The sequence below is a fragment of the Arvicanthis niloticus genome, chromosome 19 (assembly GCF_011762505.2).
Source record: "Arvicanthis niloticus isolate mArvNil1 chromosome 19, mArvNil1.pat.X, whole genome shotgun sequence".
NCBI classification, from domain to species: Eukaryota; Metazoa; Chordata; class Mammalia; order Rodentia; family Muridae; genus Arvicanthis; species Arvicanthis niloticus.
Genome location: NC_047676.1, coordinates 30,421,120 through 30,443,116, shown reverse-complemented (window position 1 = coordinate 30,443,116; position 21,997 = coordinate 30,421,120). Strand labels below are relative to the sequence as shown.

Here is a 21,997-nt window from a genome sequence, read left to right as displayed (position 1 = left end):
ACCCTGGAAAAGAGAAGAGATGGATGATAAATACCCTGGCCTCTGTACTTCTCACTAGCTTCTATTAGAAGTCCTTTCTACATGATCACTGGAAGGAACCCAGTGGGATCAAGTACAGGTGGCCCAGGGCACAGTCTCACTTCTGCATCCAGAACTGGGCTTCCTGCTCTCACTTCTCTATTGTTTCTTGAGACCATGTTGTATATAAACCCAAATCCTTGTTTAGAGAGGAACCTTGGGTGAGCCAAACCCAAGACATCATTTTTACACGCAAGTCCAATAGATTCTTAGCATTCTGACTTAACCGTCCCTCATATCAACCACCCTTCATAGGAGCTGGGGCGCTTACAGCAGGAGTTCAAATGTATGTTGACTTTAAACTCTAGATAGTCTCCACTTTGAGCTCTCCCCGAATCTTCAAGAGCTCATAAATTAGATCAGTGTGGTCTGCCTTTTGGGTAGACAGCTTGCTTAAATACTTTCATTCAAAGATTCCTAGGTGCCATAGTTAGTTGTTTTGTTTTGTTTTGTTTTATCAGTACTGTATTCTAGAGCCAAATGCATTTTCTGAGAATTTCATCCAATAAAAACCCCACTGCCTCACTAGGTGAAGCCCTGTTCGTCACACTAAATCAGAAAACTGATTAGCAAGCATCAGAAAATTTTCATGTCTTACATATTTGTATGTATTAAGTGCATCAACTAATATTTGGGTTGAGATGCGCTAGACTTATGCTAACAAGGGATTAATTAAGCATAAGTGGTTATTGAGCATATGAATTATAGTGGGCCAAACTGAGATATGCTGCAAGCATAATGTGCACACCAGATTTTGAAGACCTAGTAACAACAACAGCAACAACAACAAGAATTGTCTTCTTATTGATTTTTAATAGTTTGGATATGTTGGGTTAATTAAAATGCATTATTAAAATTATTAAAATATTTAAAACTCTGCATATGGGTCGCATTATATTACTATTGGACAGTGGTAATCTGGAGAGTGTTCTAAGCCATCTCTGTTTGTGGTTGCTCTTTCCTGACTGATTTTATGGGTACCCATGTTTCTAGTCACCTCCTGAATATTGGAAGATTGTTCTGGGCTGAAACTGTGGATGCTAGAAAGCTCAGCACTGCCTGGAGCTTGAGGTGAGGGGAAGCAATAAGGAATGAAGAAGAATTATTTCTACCATTGTCAGGAGCTACCGGCCAACGTCATGCATGGACCCCAAAGATAAGGTGAAATAATGAAAACCACAACATTAGTAACCAATCACCAGAGTCCAATGTTTTTGGTTTTATTGGAACATCTCTGTTTTTATTCACTCAGATGACTAAGTTGAGAAATTAGAGTCTGGAGATGGGGTTAGAGATGTAGCTCAGTTGCTTACCTAGCATGCACAAAGCCTTGGGTTTGATCCACAGCACTGCATGAACTGGACTTGGTATGTTCCTGTAAATGCTGTCACTCAGGAAGTGGAGACAGGGGGATAAGAAGTCTAAGGTCATCCTCAGCTGTGTAGATGCTCATGAACCAGCCTCTAGCTCGAATTCCTGAAAGGAATCCCAGTTCAAGGAACTACAACTTAGCCCCTGCGTATCCCAGAGGGCATCGGAGAATGATGAACTATTCTCCCTCCCTTGGTTGAGTCTCAGCAGAAAGAATAAAGATCCAAATAGAATATATGCTATTATTTAATGAGCTTGAACAAATGTCAGTATGACATATTGGTTGATATGATAATTATCCCAATGGGTTTGTTTGTTTTTATGGATATGCACGCATTTTCATTTTTGAGAACCCCAAGGAACAAAATGTTATTGGCGTCCTCTCCCGAAACACAGAACAGCTGCGTTTGTTTGGGACATTTCCCAAGCTGCTCCTTCCTCCATGTGAGAATGAAGGATGCAGTTTAGTTTGTCAGTCCAACATGGATTCCCACCACTCTCTTTCACATCTACTCACACATTGCTGGGGATGCTACGTGGGTACTTAAGGATCTTGTCATTCTGTGGCAATAACTTTCAGCAAAGGTAGCAGTATTTACACTGGCCTTTTTTCAGCCTCTACCATACAGAGAGGTGACTAGTCTGTAGAATCACAGTGGAGGAAAGTTCTGGAATGCTGCTGCTTCTGCTAGAGTAGTTTCATTTTGATGGATGCTATCTTCTATGGAGGAATCAGACTATTTCTGCTGGAAAAGTCTTGAGATAAGTGGCCATAGAATCTTGGGGAGATTTTGAACTTAGTCATGATATTCTGAATTAAGCAAGTTAAAATATGGTTCCTGTATTTATTACTCTTTAAAAAGCTTTCCAGAGCTTTTGTATTGGCCAGAAATGAAGACTAGAAGCCCTACCTATCAACTTTTCATCCAGAAAGTTGGTGAGAATATAGGTTTCAAACTCAGTGTCACAGGATTTTTGAATTCTGGCCCATCTGTTCGTTAATTGAGGCCTTGGATGAACTCTTGAAATTTCAACTTCCTTGCTTGAAAAAAAAAAAAAAAAAAGAGAGAGAGAGAGAGAGAAAGTAACACTTATCTCAGTGCATTTTAGGGAAAATTAAGTGTTCAGACTTATTTCTGTTTGCTCTACTGCAGTGTAAGCTCTTTGAGGTTAGGAACCAGCTGGTAATACAAATTACATGGAGATGAGGCAGTATGTTAGATGTAGTAAGTGCAACAACATATTATTTCACAACCTGCATATGCATAAGCAATTGCATATGTAATTCCATGAAATAAAGATGAGACAGAGGTAAGTTGATTGGCCCTGTGTGCCCAGCATCTAACGGACTATGGTGAAGCTAGCATTGGAGCTCAGGTATTTTGGACTCCTGATTTCTTTATCTTCATTGAAGCACGGGTGTCTCCTTCGAGTGTGGTAAATTCAATATGCCTAATAACTACCTGATGACAACCACACTGAAGTTAGTCAATATTTATTTAATGAGTAGTTACATATGAAAATGTATGATTTGGTGAACAATTAGTCAAGGTTAGTTTTTGTTGTTGTTGTTGTTCTATTGCTAATGTCTCTCCCCTAACCTATTAGATTAAGAGGGTTTATTGTCAACAAAGACAATGCAGTAAGCAAAATTATAGTGTGCTTTACCAATCACACTATACATTACGATAGGAAAATGAGAAACTGCACTAGGTCAGTTCTTTTCTTCCAACTTCATGGCAGGATATGATTTTCAACTTTGAGCCACTAGAGAAACACGTTTATCTTTATAATTGAAGTCAGAGATGAAGCAATGTTCTGAGTCAGCTTGTGAGCAGAATCTATTGTTTCTTCTTTCTCTGTATATTGTTTTTGTCCACAAACTCAGATCATCCTATTGACAAAATGGCTTTGATAATTTCTGTTTCTATATTAACCTTTTCCCTTGCTGTGAGAGCTACAGGTCAGTAAAGCAAATATCAGTTGGAGCCAGTTTCAGACATCTGTTGATCTTTCAAGTTACTTTTTGGATACTGGCTGTCAGAACGTTTATGTATTTCCTGCGTGTATTCTGAACACAGCTGTGCTAAAGTTCTGCGGGCTTACTTTAACACATTGGAGCAGCTTGGAGTCATTGGAAATGCATTTGTACAGTCAGCAAGTCTGAGGCCAGGTTTTGGCTATTTACTTACCAGCTGGGAAGCTTTATGTCCAAACATTTCAAGTGAGGTACTCATGCCCTGGAGGTTTGAGACACTATGCTTCCAAGCCTCAGAGATTTGGGATAAACATAGCACATTATTTTTCATTCATAAAGCAAATGCTAGTCACTGAACTACAAGCAAAATTAATAGCAACTAAGGTTCTTGATACATTCTGTAAAGAGACACTAAGATAATTTCAGATATAGATTAATGTCATTACATTTTTTTTTTCTGTCATTTAGTCTTATTGACTGTGTTTTGTGTGTGTGGTTCTGTGTGTGCGTGCACATGTGTATGTGGGTACACTTGTTCGTGCATGCACACATGGAGATCAGCGTTGATGGTGGTATCTTTTTTTTGCTTTCTCCATTATTGGTTGAGGCAGATCCTGGGTCCTCTAATTGAACCTGGAGCTTGCTGTTTATGGTTGTCTTACTGGCCAGCAACTTCCTGGGAAATGCAATCTCTGCTCTTAACACTAGCGTTACAGATGTGTGCATGCAGCTCTTGGGAGGATGTTGGGTATCTGAACTCAGCAGCAAACATCACACCTGCTCCAGCCTTCACTTCAGCCTTCAACGCCATCATTTTGATAAAAAATATAAATCTATTTTTGAAATTCTGATAGCATAACAACAGGTCATGAATACCAACCAAAATATACTTCCCGGTTTCTAACAGTCTCCTTTTCTCAAATGGGTTCCTTCTGTTCTCAGACATCTCTATAGGATTGCCACTGTTTGGTTTAATCCAGGATATCTAATCTTCCATTTATTCTCCATTATTAAGAAACCTAGGCAGCCCAAGCAGACTCTGGAATGCAATGTTTTTATCAAAAGATTATTCTTGGAGCTGGAGACATGGCTCAGAGGTGAAGAGCACTGTCTGCTCTTCCAGAGGTCCTGAGTTCAATTCCCAGCAACCATGTGGTGGCTCATAACCATCTTTAATGAGATCTGGTGCCTTCTTCTCACCTGCAGGCATACATACATGCAGAATGTTGTACAAATAAAAAAAATAAATCTAAAAAAATTATTTTGCCTTTTCTTACAGAATTAGAGAATGACAATGTTAAGGGAACTTTTAGAGTCATTTTGCCTATGGGAGAGAGTGACCTTATGGGATAGTCACCATAGAGAGAAAGATGCAGTTAAATAAATCCCACCCAGAATGAAGCAGACTCTGAATCTTACCTCATCTCTGACTTTAGTTATAAAAGTGAATACATTTCTTTATTGCTGAAGCTGATTTGATTCAGGCTTTTGTTGATTGTAGATATCAAATTTTCTAGCTGATACAGAATTTAGTTCCAGGAGTGGGATGCGGTATGTGGGCTTGTCTGAACAAAGGTAACCCATTGAGATTAAGTCTATAAGCACACAAGATGTGTCAGGGAAAAATTGTAGAAGAGATTCAGGATTTGGGATTATGAGAAAATCCTAAAATAGAAATATGACTTCAAAATGGTATAGCTATCTAAAAACAAAGGGGGATGAACATTTGGCTTTGCTTAGGGAGACCCTTCCTTGGCATGGACTGCAATCCAAAATGAATACTTTCTAGGAGTCAGCAAAGGCTAAATCCACCTCTCCAAAGTAAGACTTAAACAAATAAAGTCAGAAGCTAAGATGCAGGCAGGAAGCAAACCTAACTCCTCCTGCCATTTCCTAATGTTTCCCACTAAACAGTCTCCATACAACAAAGCAAATGAAGTAGGTATAATGAAAAATGAGGTTGGGGAGAAACTAACAATTCTCCAGGTGGCTGGAAACTTTCCAGAAACAGAGGCCAAGGTAAAGGCAGTAACTATTACACTGAGGCTTTCAAAGATGACCATATGATAGAGCCTGTTACAAGACAGTAGAAATTCTTAGACTCAACTACAATGATCAGAGATGGGTTCTCTGTTGTGGTTCCTAACCCAGAAAAGTGACCTTTCACTAGTGATGAGCAAGTCTGTAAAATAGGTGTATTCCTGAGTAAATATGAGTTCTACACAACCAGTCTGAGTAGCAGGCTTAGTCATACTTACAGAAAAATGAATGTTAAAACCATGCAGCCAACTTAGAAAACTCCATAAATTACTATAGAGATCAAAGAACAAGAAACGTGTCTCAAGGAACTACCCACGAAGCTGTCAGTTTGACTGCTGAAGATACCCCTGTGCTGTCAGATTCTTGTGAGCCCATGATGCTGAGAGAAAGAGCGAGTATCACTAGTTTCTGCATTTCCATTGTCAGTCTGAAGGTTCACGATGATGGACAGGCCATGTACAAGTCACAACATTCCAGGGGAACTGTGTCTTGTAGACACTAATGTTTAATTGTGTGTCTCTCTGGGTGTTTTTCCAATTCTTTTCTGTACTACTGGGATCTATTTTCCTGAAGTCAGCCCTGGTCTTTCTCCTATTGTATGGTGAATATGTTGGTGATTGGTTAAACTGCTTTAGCTTGCTTAACCACAAAAAGCCACACAGACTGAAATACAAGAGCAGTCACTGTGCAATGCTTTGGTTGTCTATTTGTTGGGCATATGGTGAGTCTCATTTACACGGACAAGAGCATTTTTAAATATGTACATATGAAAAGGAATATATGTAACTTTTAAAGAGTAAAACAATGGACTTTTATAAGCTATTCAAGTATTCATAAGATCAAATTAATCTAGTAATGGGAAATGAGAACCAGGTTTCTCACAATTGGAGAAAGCTACAAAAAAGGAAAAAAGATTGAGGTAGAATGAAGTCTGTTGTGTTGGATTATATTGGAGTAGAAACATGAACTCATGGTTTTAAAGTTTATAGATACATGCAGTAATGCACATAGAAATGTATAGAAGTATAGGGATGCGTAAACACACACACATCTCCGTCTTCCCAAATATACTCCCTAGCTCTTTTTGAAAAGCAAGACAAGAATCAATGGTGTCCATTACCAATGGACACAATGATTACCCAGATCTTGGTGCCTGAATTTATTCTTTAATAAAAGCTGCTAACGTTCCCTGGGAAAATGACACATTCTATGCTTGAGAGGAAAAAAATACAGATGAGCATGGAATGTTGTTCAATGCCCAAAACAAAAATGTGCTTCAAGCAAACAGAGATAAATATATACATAGATAGATAGATAGATAGATAGATAGATAGATAGATAGATAGAGAGAATGGAATGATGAGGATGTATGAAGGGACATGGCAGTATAGTTGAAGGACGTTGGGAACACTTTAAGCTACAAAACAAATGTTGATAATAATGTGTTAGTATTTTTTGAGTTAAAAATCCATGAGACTATACAGTAATAAAATAAATAAATACTCTCTGCAAAGAAGAGGACAGTACGTGAAAATTCCAACTAATAAATGACTATACAATAATCAGCCTTTGGTAAACACCAGTGTAACTGTTTCTAGAAAGGTTCACTACGAGTGAAGAATTAGTGAACAAAAGTATAAAAAAACAGTGTTGGAGCTTGGAGAGGTGGCTCAGTGGTTAAGAGTACTGGCTGCTCTTGCAGAGAACCCAGGTTCAATTCCCAGCACCCACATGAAGGCTAACAACCATCTGTAATTTCTATTCCAGGCTATCTGAAGTTTTCTGACCTCTGCAAGCACTGAACACATGTAGCACAAAGGCATACCTGCAGGCAGCACACACACACACACACACACACACACACACACACACACACACACACACCACAGTGAAAGAAAGAGACAGAGACAGATAGACAGACAGACAAATAACTACATCTTTAAATAAAAGAAGTAGAATGCCAACAAAGTCTCAAATTACCAAACAACCAGTGCAATATTAATAACAGAGGAAAACAAACATTATTGCAATAGAGAAACATGGCAGATACTGCCCTGCCTTAATGGTCAAAAATAAAGACTCACATGCCATAATATTTCTGTGTCTATAACGCACTAGGATACATATGGCATCATCTCTCACTATTTGTCCTTAAAGTGTATAATTTGATTTTAAATCATAGACAACAAGACAAACTTAGACTAAGGACCATTCTATAAAATAGCTGATTAACACCCACTTAAAAATGTCAGTCATGAGTCACCAGACAAACAACTTTAAAGGAATCTTAGAAACCAGCTTTCATGGTGTGGGTCTTGAACAATGAAGGATGTTATAAGAAAGTTGGTGTTATTTGGGTTTTGTTTGGTTGGTTTAGGTTTGGCGGGGGGACAGTACAGGAGCATTGAGCTATACCTCCAGGGATAAGGACTCTACCAGCTAGTGATATTTAAATAAAGTATACAGATTAAATGACACCGTTGTATCAGCGAGAATTTGCTGGCTGCGATCCTAGGTATTATGATTTAGAGTCTTAATGAAGAGCAGACAGGCATTCTATGCTCCTTTTTGTTTGTTCGTATGCGAAATGGTCACAGAATGAAAGGTTTCTAAGCTAAGTTGAAAGATGACAAACATCTCTAGCCTTTAAAATGTATTCGTGATTAGCCCTTCTCGAAAAAGCCTTTCTGACCCCTTCTCTGTAACTGAGTAGTTACATTTATATGTCTATTATAAAAGCTTCGAGTGTGGCTCAGAGGCTCATAAATCGGCAACCTATGAGCTAAACTAGCCTTTACATTTTTAGGGAGGTTGGCTGTCACAAAGGTCCTCCCCCCTTTTAAATCTACTTTGTCAGACTTCCCTATTGTTCCTCATTGTCTCGTTTGAGGCTGCATTATTCATCTAATTATCAAAGTGATCTCTCCAATGCTTTCTTTTTTCCTCAAGTAGTTTGAGATTTCCTACCAAAAATCTCAAAATCTTGTCTGCCGACTTCCCATCTATTTCCGTGGCTAGCTTGGCCTTAGGCTCTATTCAAATGGACCGTATTCTCTGATTCATGGGGATCTGAGTTAATGCTCACTTGACTTTTATTACATCATGAAAATAAATGCTATTTCATTTTTTGACTCAGAAATAGCCATTAGTCACTGAGTCCTAACATGATCTCTGAGGTTAATAGCCGTTTAGATCAATCACTAAATATATGAAAATGACATTCTGAGAGTTTCTGCCTTTATTTCTCATTTCTCAGAAATATGATGGATTCTTGGTTGAGGAGTTGTATCACCTCTTCCAGGATCTTCTCACTCTGTAATTCAATCATCTGGGAGCCTTTATAATAGTTAGACCCTGACTCCCAGAAATTCAGATTCCCCCCATATGATTTCTGTGGTATACATGCTAGTGTGTGTGTTTCTGTGGGATCCTCTTACACGTGAGAGCACACTTGCACACTTGTGCAGGCCACACGTTAACCTCAGGCACTGTCCCTCAGATGCTGTCCATCTTGTTTTGTTAAGGAAGCTGTTTATTTGGCTGATGTTTTGGTTTTTTGAATCCTAACTATGATTGGGGATCAGGGAAGCCAACCTGGATCCTCTGTAAGAGCAGCCAGTGCCTTTAACCACTGAGCCATTTCTCCCAACCCTCCCCCATGGAATTCTCATTGGCACCTAATCTGAGAATCGTCGATATTCCTTGGCTATGTTGGACCTGACTCAGCACCCATTGCCTAAAAGGCACTTTAATTACTTAACAAAGTTTATGTCTACCAGGACCACTAATGTATGGAGCTAACAGCCACTGTATATATAGAAAGTACACATCACAACGCTTGACGTAGTTGGTTAATTCCGCAGACTCCAGGATCACACTCTCAGATCCTCATTCAGTGTTTCCACTAAGTGCCCAGTTAATTTGTTCTCCTCGAGAACAAAGAATGCCTGCTCCTTCTTGTTGGGAGTGTTACTTCTGATGACTTGTCCTAACTTACTCCCTCACGCTCCCGTTTCTTACTGTGTCATCACATAAACTCCCAAAGGTGGCTCCCACACTTTTGTCTCATCTTTCACTTTCCTATTGGACTTAAGGCATGGAATTTTCTTTTTCCTGGCTTCCAGTGACCACTGGTCTCCCTTTACAAATTATTTAGCATGAGATACCCCCTCTCACACTTGACACCACTTTTTCTAGACATTTCTCTACCTCATTGTTACCTCCCCTGAGTTCCCCTTTCTAGACGTTCTCCTCTTTGGTTAATATGTTATGCTGCCAAAAAGCACCTTAAGATGCAGTGGCTTAATATGTCAGTGGCTTCTATGGGATAACTGGTGTTTTCTTCCTTGGTTGTCAGTAGGTTATTCAGTTGGGCTGTTTTCTGTTAGTCTCAGAACATGGGGCCTTTCTACAAATCTTCGCATCACCAGACACATCATTTTCCAGTATGTCTTCCTAGGCTTGTTCAGACGGTAGTGGAATTACTTCATGGGAGGAGACCAATAGAACAAGCTCCAATGAGATGTTTCTTTAAGTCTGTGCTTAAAGAAACATCACATTTGCCTTTTCTGCTAGCCAAAGTCAGGCACATGGTGACTAACAAAAAAAAATCATGGCTCAAACCTGCTCATTGTTTTATTTTGGAATCACTTATCTTAAGCCCCCAGATTGGTCCTCTTCATCACTAACCTCCAAACTTCCAGTTTCTATTCTTGTCATTACGATAAAACACTTGACAAGAGAACAACCCATGGAAGGAAGGATTTATTTTCCCTTGTGACTTTGGAGGTCACTTGGCTCCATGGGTATGGGCAGAGCGTTATTGCAGTGTGAATGTGTGGCAGAAGGAAGTTTCTACTTCTTCATAGCTAGGAAGAAATGTATGACAGAAGGGACCAGTGGAAATACATTCCCAATGACCTGACTGTAAGGACATACTTCTTCTAGCCAGGTCCTACATTCTATAGTTTCCAGAATATCTTCAAATTGTACAACCAGATGGGAATCTAACCTTTGAATAGACAAACTCTTGTGGATCCTTCATGTCCAAACCATAACACTAAGTCCAGTCAACAGTCATTGTGGAAAGGGCTAGCTAAAGTCACCAGTTACCACAGATTCAAGAGCAGATCTATGTTTCTTATAATTTCTCCTATGCATGGCTGTTCATAAGACAAATGTATAGGCTTCTTCCAGTGCTCCAGTGAGACACATTTAATTATAACATTGGGATCAAAAACCTAAGATCCTATCATCCAAACCCAGACGAGGCTGTTAATGCTTCCGGCTTGGCTCTTCTGGATTCACAGACTAGTAAACTAAAGAAAGAAGTAAATAGTCTTCCCACAGACCCAACAGACTTAAGAGCTGGGACCAAAAGAACAGCAGGAAAGGGAGATTACTCTTATAGCCTGAAATGGGAGGATGGCATAGCTGTCGGTTATCAATCCACAAGAATCCTGGAACCCTACAGGGCACAAGCTGCCTCAGTTCTCTCCCTGGGGTGTTCTCCAGCCATTGTCTGTTGGAGTTGATGCTTTCTCTGAACTCTTGGCCTTGCCACCAGGAAGGGGTGTCTGACATTGTCTTCTTTTTGGTAATAAGTAGTTCAGGGTGGCAGCTGCTCAGCTTTCTGAGTCCCCTTCTCACTAGAACCACTTGGGAACTCCAAGGCTTCTTCCTTCCTTCCTTCCTTCCTTCTTTCCTTCTTTCCTTCTTTCCTTCTTTCCTTCTTTCCTTCTTTCCTTCTTCTTTCCTTCTTTCCTTCCTTCCTTCTTTCCTTCCTTCCTTCCTTCCTTCCTTCTTTCCTTCCTTCTTCCTCTTCCTCCTCCTCCTCCTTCCTCTGTGTCTCTGTCTCTCTCTCTTCCTTTCTTTCAATTTATTGAACCTGCTCTTACACCACATATATAATTCTGTCCAGGATTGACCTTTCTCAGCTTTCTAGCTATGATTCCTCTTAAGATTCTTGCATGGGCTACCTGAGATGTTCTACATGTAACAGCTTTATAAGGCTCAAGGAGCAGCAAGTTAGTAAAGTTTAAAAGCAAGAAAACAAACAAACAAACAAAACAAAACCCAGCACATATAAACACATAGGAAGGGCTTTGCAAGTTGCAAATCAGGGTGACTCAGTGATAAGGACACTTACATTTGGAAACAGCAGCAGAGTGAGTGGCTTTACTTTTGTTTATTGTTGCTGGCTTTAATCCCCTCCCCCACACACCTTGCTTGTGGTCACCAGAACATTTTAGGGGAGGATGGAATGTTGCATCACATTAATTTTTAAGCACCACAATTACTTTCCCCCTTTTAACTTACCAAAACTAATTTCTTTTCATAAGGTCAGCTCCATGCCTGAAATGTAAAACTTTCATTAGATCCAGCTGCAAAAGCAAATGATAATAAAAATAAGTAAAATAAAGATCAAACAATAAAAAGTTAGGTGTTTTCCTGTTCTGTGTTCTGAGCTGTTTTACACAGACACACAGACACACAGACACACACACACACAGACACACACACACACACACAGAGATGGAGAGACAGAGACAGTGATAGAGAGATAGAGACAGAGAGACAGAGAGACAGAGACAGTGACAGATAGGGAAAGAGAGACAGAGATAGACAAAGAGACAGAGACAGGGGATAGGAAGGGAGGTGGAAGGAAGGGGAAAGAGGGGTATGGGGATAGTCCAGAGCTTCTGAGGCATTCCCTGTTGTTGTTGTTGGACCCCCACTCCCTAACTCCTAGGTCTCTGTTATCCTCAGCAACAGTTTTGATCTTAAGATCAGCATCACAGACAGCAGATAGGAAGAACTGACTTGCAGGGAAGGGCTTTCTTGTGTTTATAGCCTGGTGGCCAGCACTTAGCTTTATTTCCAAAATAAAACTGAAGATGTCTGTTATGTCACGTAGAGCAGTTTCTGCAGCAGACAGCTACTCTCTTCTCATTAGGGCTGAGGGGGAAAGCTGGTTCAGCTCAGTAGAGGGAGGAAATGGGAACATGGAAGCCAAGACTCACATGAGGACAAAGAGGTAGGTGTGCAGTCTTAGGAAAACAGCATCAGCTGATGCTTGATTTGCTCTGATCCCAGTCTTCTCCACAGGTCTGACTTTCCATTCTCCCTTGTAGACTTTCTTCCTCTCCATCCGATGTCCTAGTATTTTCCCAGCCCAGGCCACATCTCTACTCCTCTGCAGTTTACTGAGCATGACTGAACCAAACATCCATGTGAACTTTGACACTGAGAAGGGTCTTGCTGATCACCTTTTCATATTTTTAATTGTTCCAAAGAGATTTCAAATTAAGTAAATCAGCTCTAATGGCTTTCCCTCCCCCCCACTCCCCCCCCCACACTGCTTAGCTTCCTTCATCAATCTAACTTCTCATACTATGTTACCTTAATTTAGGAATATATCACACTCACCGCTATCCTTTCTGATGAAATACATTGTTTAAAGGTTCAATGAGTATAATTTGCTCAAAAAAAGCATCATTTTTTTTTATACCACCAACTTTAATGTTTTTCTATTTAGTTAGCAAAAAGTATACCTTTGGATAAGAACATTTAATGGTAAGATATATTTTTGTTTAGTTATAAAGTTTTGATTTCAACAAATCATAAAAATAACCTTGAGTTAGTGACTATATCCCTGTAAATTACTGCATGTGGCTTGAAATCATGCCTTACGCCAGTGGTTCTTAACTTGAGGGTTGCAACCTCTTTGGGGGTCACATATTGGATATTCTGCATATCAGATATTTACATTACAATGCACAAGAGTAGGAAAATTACTGTTACAAAGTAACAGCAAAATAATTTTATGGTTTGGGGTCAGCACAACATAAGGGACTGTATTAAAGGGTCACAACATTAGGAAGGCAGAGAACCACTGACTTAGAATAAATCAAGTGCACAGAGTTGGGGAGTTAGGGAAACCAGGTAAGATAGAATAGCATGCTTCCTTCAAAGAGAACGTTTCCTCATTTGCTCACAAATATGTAATTACAAATATGTAATGTAGACAAGGCATCTACCTTTCATAACACACAATGTCACATATAAGGGTGACTCTAGAATTGCTAAAACTAAGATGCAACCTTGTCAGTAAGAAACGGATCGTAAATGTTAGTCTGTAATCTTTATTTATCACTTGATATAGGTGACAGAAACACCACTAGCAGAAGTAAAGTTTGCTTTGAGTTGTGCAAGCATCGATAGGAGCCCAAGAGAAGCTCAAAGCAGCCTTTGCACCTGTCCCCAGGATTACTGTTCAATTCACAGTCTGTGCATTTAGGCAAAAGAGACATTTCTCATCTGTAAGAAAGGATAACAACCCTGACATCATACTCATTGCATGTCTTCTATGTCCATAGGAGTCATTACAGATTTTGTTAAGCATAACAGGCCATAATGTAGCCAATAACTTTGTTAAGTAGGCTATAAACTACAGCTTGATAAAATTATAAATGAACACATTTTTTTATAGCTTCGGAATTACTGCAGATCACTCATTCAAGTGGGTCACCTGGCTCCACTTCCAGAAAGTTCTTGGAACTTCTTAAATTGTCAGGCTGAGGCTTGAAGAAGGAGAAACCCCTGGATTCCTGAGCTACAGTAACCTCAGGGGATCCAGGTGCTTGGGCGTTCTCGTTGCTGCTTGCCTGTGGAGGTTGCTTGGACTAATGGTACCTCACTAGGGAGGAGGAGGGAAACGGTGCAGGAAGATGGGGTGAAAGATGTTTGGATAAGAGGGTAAGAAGATGTGGAAGCAATCTTGTTTCTCGAGGTCAGTCCCTCTACAGCTCCCTTTGTTGTGGGGTCAGTCCCTGGTCATAATGGGAGAGAGCCGGAGACTGAGAGGATGCCACCTTCTTCCTTCTGTCTTTCCAAGTTGGTTTCTTCTCTTGGCTCTGAGAATCCTAAAGTTGCCGGAGGTAGAGGGAAGCAAGAACAGGTTCTGAAGCCGGAGGAGCTGTTCTTCTGTCCAGTCACCCGACATCCTTCAATTCTCCACATTCATTACGACCACACCTCAGCAAGCCCATTCCTTTTCATGTGTCTTTCTGTCTAAAGGCTTAATCTGAGTTGTGGTTCCAGATTAACACTCCCACCAAAAACAAAAATAAACAAACAAACAAACAAAAAACAAAAAACCCAAACTCACCGAAGTTCAGTTCAGGTTGAGAAGCCTTTCTAGGTGATGCTGTAGAAAGTGATAACCACTGAAGTACAGCAACCTTGAGACACTAAAGATAGAATACTGCTTTGATGCTGAAACACTGGGGAGATATTCCAGAGGAAGACACTGATGTAAGATGTTTAGTTTCTTTCCTGGGGACAAGGGACTGAGGTGCATATTTTACATACCAGGTTTTCCAGTGTCCCTCAGTCCCTAACTCACATACCCTGCCCTCAACCTTAAATTTCCCAGCCCAACGGCTGGACTGTCCTTCCCCCAGAGGCTCCTCCCAATATAATCCAGAAATTTGCAGCCCCTTTCTCCTTCCCTCTTCATCTTTTCTTCTCCCTTTCTCTCTCCCTCCCCTCTACATGGAGACTTCCCTGGCCTTGGTCTGTGGGGCCAGTGAACTCCCCCATCCAAGAGCAGCTTCCCAATAAACCTGCCTTTAATATAATCTAATCTGCCTTAAATTGGCTCATTTCACCAGCGGAGGAGAAATAACCTATCAGACACCCTACCCTACCCCAGCTTTCAGACTATTGGAACAATTGACCTTCTTAATACTTCCTCAGGAATTCATTGCTGGGGGAAGGAAAGGGCTGAAGCCCCGGCTCTACTTAGCGAAGAAACTTGCTTTCACACAGTCTTGAGGACTTCGTGCACAGTTAACATGTGCGTATTGTCTTAGTGAGGGTTACTATTGCTGTAATGAAACCCCACCAACACAAATCAAGTTGGGGAGGGAAGTGTGTATCTGGCTTACACTTCCATGTCACTGTTGATCATCAAAGGGAGTCAGGACAGAGACTCAAACAGACAGGACCTGGAAGCAGGAGCTGACACAGATGCATGGCTAGGCTTGCTTCCATGGATTGCTCAGCCTGCTTTCTTATAGAACCCAGGACTACCAGCCCAGGGATGACACCACCCACCAATCGCTAGTTAAGCCTTACAGAGTTGCCTACAACCCAATCTTACGGAAGCATATTTAAAATTGAAGTTCCCTCTGCTCGAATGACTCCAGCTCATGTCGAGGTGACATAAAACTATCCACACACATATTCCTTGGTTTTTTAAATTTCTCTTCTCTATAAAATCATGACACCACTATAAGAAAGGCAGAAAAAAATTAGGAACCTTTCTCTCCCTAGGTTTGAACAAACTGTAGATAAACCTATTTTTTTTCCTTTGTCAATTTCCATTCCTCTCTTCTTTCAAAGTATAGAGAAGCTATGTGGGGAGTTTGTGAATCTAAGTGCCCTGTGATGAAGACACTACAGGAGGAGAGAAAAGAGTCAGGTAGGAGGCTGGAGGCTAACAACTGGGAGTGTACCCCTACTTTTCCAACAAGGAGCAAGATCCTTAGAAATGGTCCACTTCTTCGTAAAGGATACACTCACATGGACTCAGGTATTAGCAAGTCTTACTGTGCCAGTTGGAAAGAACGGGGTCTAGTGTGGTGGGGAACATGGGAAATTGTCGCAAGGATTTAATCTTTAGAGTAGAAGAAAGGTTTATTCAGTACATTGACAAGAGAGCAGTGGGCATGGAGGTCTCAGAAGAGCCTCTGGTCTGTGTATGGTCATGAGTAGCTGGTGAGGAGAAGGAAAGCTCTCCATTTAGAAGGTGTTTGCCATTCTTTGGTTAAGATGAGCCACTTTTCATGCCATTCCTTACACACCATTTCCACTATGAAAATGAGGACAATTTTATAGGACTATAGGTCACAGCTAATTTTGTTTGGCCATGTCACTCCGCTGTGAGTAGAAGACGCTGTGCGGTTTTTGTTTTTTTTTTTTTTTTTTTTTTTTTTTTTTTTTTTTTTTTTTTTTTTTCCATTTGGAGGTTACTTTCTAGACCAGGTTTGTACTGGAGAATCCAGTCCCTTTCTGGTTTCCATTCAGAGCCTTTTCTCCACACTCAGGACTCAAGTCTTCAATGAGAGCTATCTTAGGAGGATGAAGGGTCAGGGAGAAGAAGGAGAGGACAAGAGGACCTGTATGATGAAGGAAGGCCATTCTAGTTAGCCTACTGTAATGAACACTATACAATGAAGAAATGAATACTGGAGAGGGTACCATCATGGGACTGTAAAAAGAAAGTGCCTGGACAATGTGCTCCTGGGCTTAGCAACTGTTATCAAAGGAGGGATGCAAGCATGGGTAACTTTTAAAGAAGCAAGCACAAGGACCATTTTTATATGGCCCTTCCCTGTGCTCATTCTGAGAAAGAACCCTTGGGAGTATCGTGCTCACATTCATTCCTTCTTTTCCTTTAAGGGGAAGTCCATCAGAAGAAGACTTGCTAGGATGCCAAATGCTTGAAATATTGATGCCTGTGTCCCGGGTACATATTTGGCATTGATTTCAAGTAAGAAAAGGTTAAAGATTAAAGCAGCAAATGAAAGCGAGCTACATGAGAATATTTAATCAAACCTATGGAGAACAAGTTTTTTTGAGGGTTTGCCAAAAAGATTATCATGCATCATGAATCCATATTGGCTTTTTAACTTGGGTGCAGTATCTTGTTTCTTTCAACTTTTTCTGTAGTAGATCCAGTGGCCAAGAGCTTCTCTACCTTTTGCTGACAATTGTCACAAAATGTGGTTGCCATTTGGCAATAAGAAATATTCATCTGTGATATATCAATTAATCTCTCCTAAAAGGCTTTCTTCTTTTGGGGTATTAGTTGTTATTTTAAAAGCTTATTTCACCCAATTATGTACTAACATATATTATAATGTTAAATCAATCCAGAGTATTTAATGACATTCAAAGTCTTATAACGGCTAGTAAATTGAATTTCCTCGATTTTAAATTAATAATAAAAATAAAGATTAATCTAGATAAAATAAAATACATAAAATTCTCATTAAAGTACATATTTTGCTGTCTAGAATTGACATGCTAGTCTATAAATGATTATCAAGCATAGAAGTATATCATACTAATATAAAATTCTATGTAAGATGGAATAGCAATGAGTTCAAAATGGAATAATGAGATTTAAAAAAGATAGTTTGTCTACGAGCCTTTTGAATAGATAATGTTGACATTTTTGTACATTACATTAAAGAAGGTATATGTTTTTCAATCATTTAAACTTATAGAGTAATTATGCATCTTAATTTTAAAATGTGTCAGGAGAATTACATAGTTTTTCCAAAAATTCTGGGAGGCCCCAGAACAAAGCCTGTGTAGCACTCTGCCCTAGGAAGGAGGTAGAAGTTTGTAAAGGGAAGGGTGAGAGAGGAGGTGACAGTTCCTGCTGCACTTGTACCTGGTGCTGGGGCAGTGCCATGTCTACTCTGGTGCTGCCTTGTTGTCAGGATGACTTGACTGGCTTTCTAAGCCAGACTATGAAGCAGACTTTCCCCAAGTGCAAAACACTTCATACTACTTTGAACTTGCTCAAGCTGGTATTACAGTGGACTAGACTGGCATATTGACTCTGCACTGTATCCTGCGGTTTATCTTACAAAAGAGAGAATGGTGGGGAAATGTATTTAATAAAATTAAAAAAAAAAATCTTTTTAGAGAAGAGAGATGATAGATGAGGAATCCGGAAATAGGAGAGTCGATCAGATGTCTGTTCAACCCCAGCGCTAAAATCTTGGTAAAGCTGTCATTTGGATGAAAGCTGTAATTTTACAGAAACACATGCTAGACGCTGTAGGATGCATGGACCACCACCCTATAACCCTTCGTTCTCCAGAGCCCTAGGAGGTGCTGAGCAGAGTCTAGCTTTTCTCCTGCACCGGGTTCTCAGGCTCACGGGGGCCTCTCAATCTCCACTGTGGAGGCTGTTCCCGTCTGACCTCAGCCATTCTCCACTAGTGCTGCCTACTGGGCACAGCTCAGTGGCCTTTACTGAGGTCCACACAGTCTGGCCATTGGTACCGTGTTTTTGCCAGCAAGTTCTTGGACAGAAGGTACACCGAGTTCTCTGGGCCAAATGACAAACTTCACCTTCAGATGTCAGTTTCCCAAGCTCCCCCAGAAGTTATTTTCCACGGTATGCCCAGCTCTCTCAAGGACAGGCTGTACCTTCAGTGTTGACTTCGGCACTAAGCTGGCAGAAACAAAGCAGGTGGGAGGAAGGCCTGAGGCCCCCGGAGACAGACTGCTGGCAACCAACAGAGCACACGGGGGAAGGGAGTTTATAGGTAGCCTCACCCACGCAGCTTCCCACGGCTTAAAGGCCAAAATTATTAAGATGTGGCAGTGTGGTGTGGTATCTTGAAATGAAAACAACTATGTCACTCTGCCCTTGACATAACAGAATCTTGAGTCCCCGTGTGACAGGAGAGTGAAATCAGGGCTTTCCATCAGCAGTCTTCAAGGGGAAGTGTGAGTTCAGCAAGGTCAAAGCTCTTTCCATTTGGATAATAAGTGTATCCTGGCATTTTCCAGAAATTCTGTGACATAGGGAAAGTTCTTTGTCCTGGTGATGGCAGTTACTGCAACAAAATGCCTGAGATCATGGAAGGAGAGGGAAGGTTTGTTTAGGCCCATGCCTCTTTAGGGCGTCCAGTCCACCTGGAGTTGACTAGTCCTGTGGCTTTTGGCCTGTAGCTCAGAGCTTATTATATGGCAGGGTCATTTGGAGGAATAGAGCTACTTACCTCACAGCAGCTAGGAAGTACAAATAGAGAAAGAAATCGGTGCACCCAGAGATAGAGGATTTCACCCAAGCCTTGCCTTTCACAGGTTTCTGCTACCTTCCGAGCTGGGACCAAGACTTCAGGACCAGGGTCAGTTTGGCTTCAGACCCTGGACAAGGGACTGAGGTACACATACCAAAGCAGACCTGGCTTTCAGGTTCTCCCAGCATTCCTCAGTCCCTACCTTCCTGCTGTCCTTCCCACAGAGGGTCCCCCTATTTAATTTTGTTTTCTCTCTCTCTCTCTCTCTCTCTCTCTCTCTCTCTCTCTCTCTCTCTCCTCACTTCTCCCAGTACTCTTGCCCCTTTCTCTCTTTCTCTCCTTCCCCTCTCCCCCTTTCCCATGGCAACTTCCATGTCCTCAAACTTGCCCACCCCAGAGCAACTTCCCAATAAACCTGCCTATAATATAATATAATATAATATATAATATAATCTGACTTAAATTGCTCATTTCACTGACTATGGAGAAATAACCCATCAGAGTCTTTGAAGGGCGTCCCAGAACTAAACTATAAGAAGATGACAAAGTTTGTATTTGTGTGCATGTGTGCACACACACACATACAGTGAGCGAACATACTGTTTTATGAGATGAGAGATTTATGCCCAAGAATCAGTGAGAGTGTAACACATTTTTTCTTTACCTCCAGCATTGCCTTACAGGGGATTCTGGTAGGGTCCTCTCAGGGACGTAGTCAAAGGGAGCTAGCAACGGCTTGTGTCATCATCTGTCGCCATTACTACCTGTGTTGCCACCAGGTGCAGGTGGCTTGCCGGTTTTTAAGAAGACTGCTAGCTTCCCTTTTTTTCTCTCTCCCTCCTTCTCTTTCATGACCCTCATGACCCCCTCCCCAAGTTTCTCTTGCTTTCTCCCCAGGGTGGCCTTCTCTTTCTGTCCTTCTCTGTCCCCTCCCTTCTCTGCCTCTCCCTTCTCCAAGTCTTCACTCCCCTTCCCTCACAGTAAACTTCCCACATATTAGGCTTCTTTCTAGCACACTGTGATTTCTGTGGGGTGGGGTGAGGTGGGGAGGACGAGACACCTTGGCATGGGCCTACAAGTGTCCCCCCTCCCCCCACCCCACCCCACCCCCGCCGATTCCAGGGCAGGTTTTCACCATTCAGTGGCTTTGTTTATGAAGCCTAACCTCCTTTAATTCCTTATAATTTAGTTTATCAGAGTTACACAGGTAAAACCAATGAGAGTTACCCCTGCTAAAATAGTAAATTTAAATAGGCATTTCTACCACATGCCTGTGATTTTCAAACCACTGCAAAGTTGGGAAGCAGCAAGTAGAAACGCCAAGAATCAGAAACAGTCTATATGTCTCTTGACATTCTTTCCAGCCAAAAATACAGGGTGCCAGCACACTTGTTTGAAATCCAGCAGATGTTTGAGGATTTAAATAAGAAAAAAAAAATGAGAATTCAGACTGAAGTGGAAAATTGGAGTAGAGTTTGGGTCTTTGAAAAAGTTCACAGGCAAAGGCAGTATAAATTCAGGCAAAGTGGGCTAAGGCCAAAGGAAGAATTATGTAGGTTGATGGGGACGAGCAAATCCAAGAATAACAAACAACTTTATTGAGTGCTTACTATGTGCTGAGCTCCAGTTAATGGTTTCCTATGAATTAACTAACTCCTTTAATCCTTGAACCATCCCTGCATGACCAAGCAGGGGCATAGAGTAGTTAAATCATTTATTGTTCTGACCTGTGGCTAGTTATTTTACAGTTTTCAATGTAAACTCCAGTGTCACTTTGGTATGTGTGGTTTCCTTCAATATCTGAAGTCTTTTCAGCAGTCAGCCATACACAGAAGGGCCCTTTCCCTCAGTTCCCTTCTCTGCCATGTTTTGAGGGTGAGTCTATCATCGGTCTGTTGAGCTCTCTCTCTCTCTCTCTCTCTCTCTCTCTCTCTCTCTCTCTCTCTCTCTCTCTCTACTGGAGTAGCTTTTATAAGCAAGGTTCTTGCTGGTAAAGTTGAAACAGCAAAATGAAACCAAATTTAAAGTGCTAAATTGAGGGGAACAGTTTTGTATCTGTTTGCCATTAAATGTTTGGATTTCGACAGATCCAAGCATGTTGATTTTGCTGACAACTCATTGTCATGGTTGATAGGTTATTTCTCCACAGGTGAAATAACACAGGCCAGTTCAAGCCACCTTAGATTGCATTAAAGGCAGGTTTACTGGGAAGCTGCCTATGGGCAAGTTCATATGGTCCTAAGGATTGAGACCAGGGGAGTCACCATGGGGAGAGGGGAGAAGAATAAAGAGACTTTGAAAGGGTGCACATGAGCAGGAAGAGAGAACAGGAGAAAGGGAGAGGAGGGGAGAGGAGAGAAGGGGAGAGAAGAGGAGGATAGGAGAGGGGGGCAGCCCAGCCACTGAGCTAGAAAGTTCAAGGTTGGGGGCAGAGTACGCCAGGTAGGGACTGAGGGATGCTGAGAGAAGCCAGAGTCAGGTCTGCTTTGATACGTAAAATATGTACCTCAGTCCCTTGTCTTGGGGTCCCTAAGCCAAACAATGGTAACATACACATATTGGTGACATTGTTGGAGGAACTGTTATAGCTCTGATTGACAGAGATTTCCAAAATCTACTAACTGCTGTGGGCAGCCCCACAGCAGTTCAAAGGAGTGGGGGTGGGATTTATTCTCAGGCCACTAGCTCCCTGCTTAGT

At 41.2% G+C, this 21,997-nt stretch overlaps 1 long non-coding RNA gene across 1 annotated transcript; it reads right to left on the bottom strand.

Annotated features, from left to right (window-relative positions):
* Nucleotides 1-13,591: 13,591 nt before the first annotated feature.
* LOC143435064 (uncharacterized) lies at nt 13,592-14,766 on the bottom strand. Its single transcript, XR_013105027.1, has 2 exons — nt 14,637-14,766; nt 13,592-14,391 (listed from the first exon to the last, which is right to left on the bottom strand). It is a non-coding gene; the product is annotated as an uncharacterized LOC143435064 (long non-coding RNA).
* Between the last annotated feature and the right edge of the window lie 7,231 nt (nt 14,767-21,997).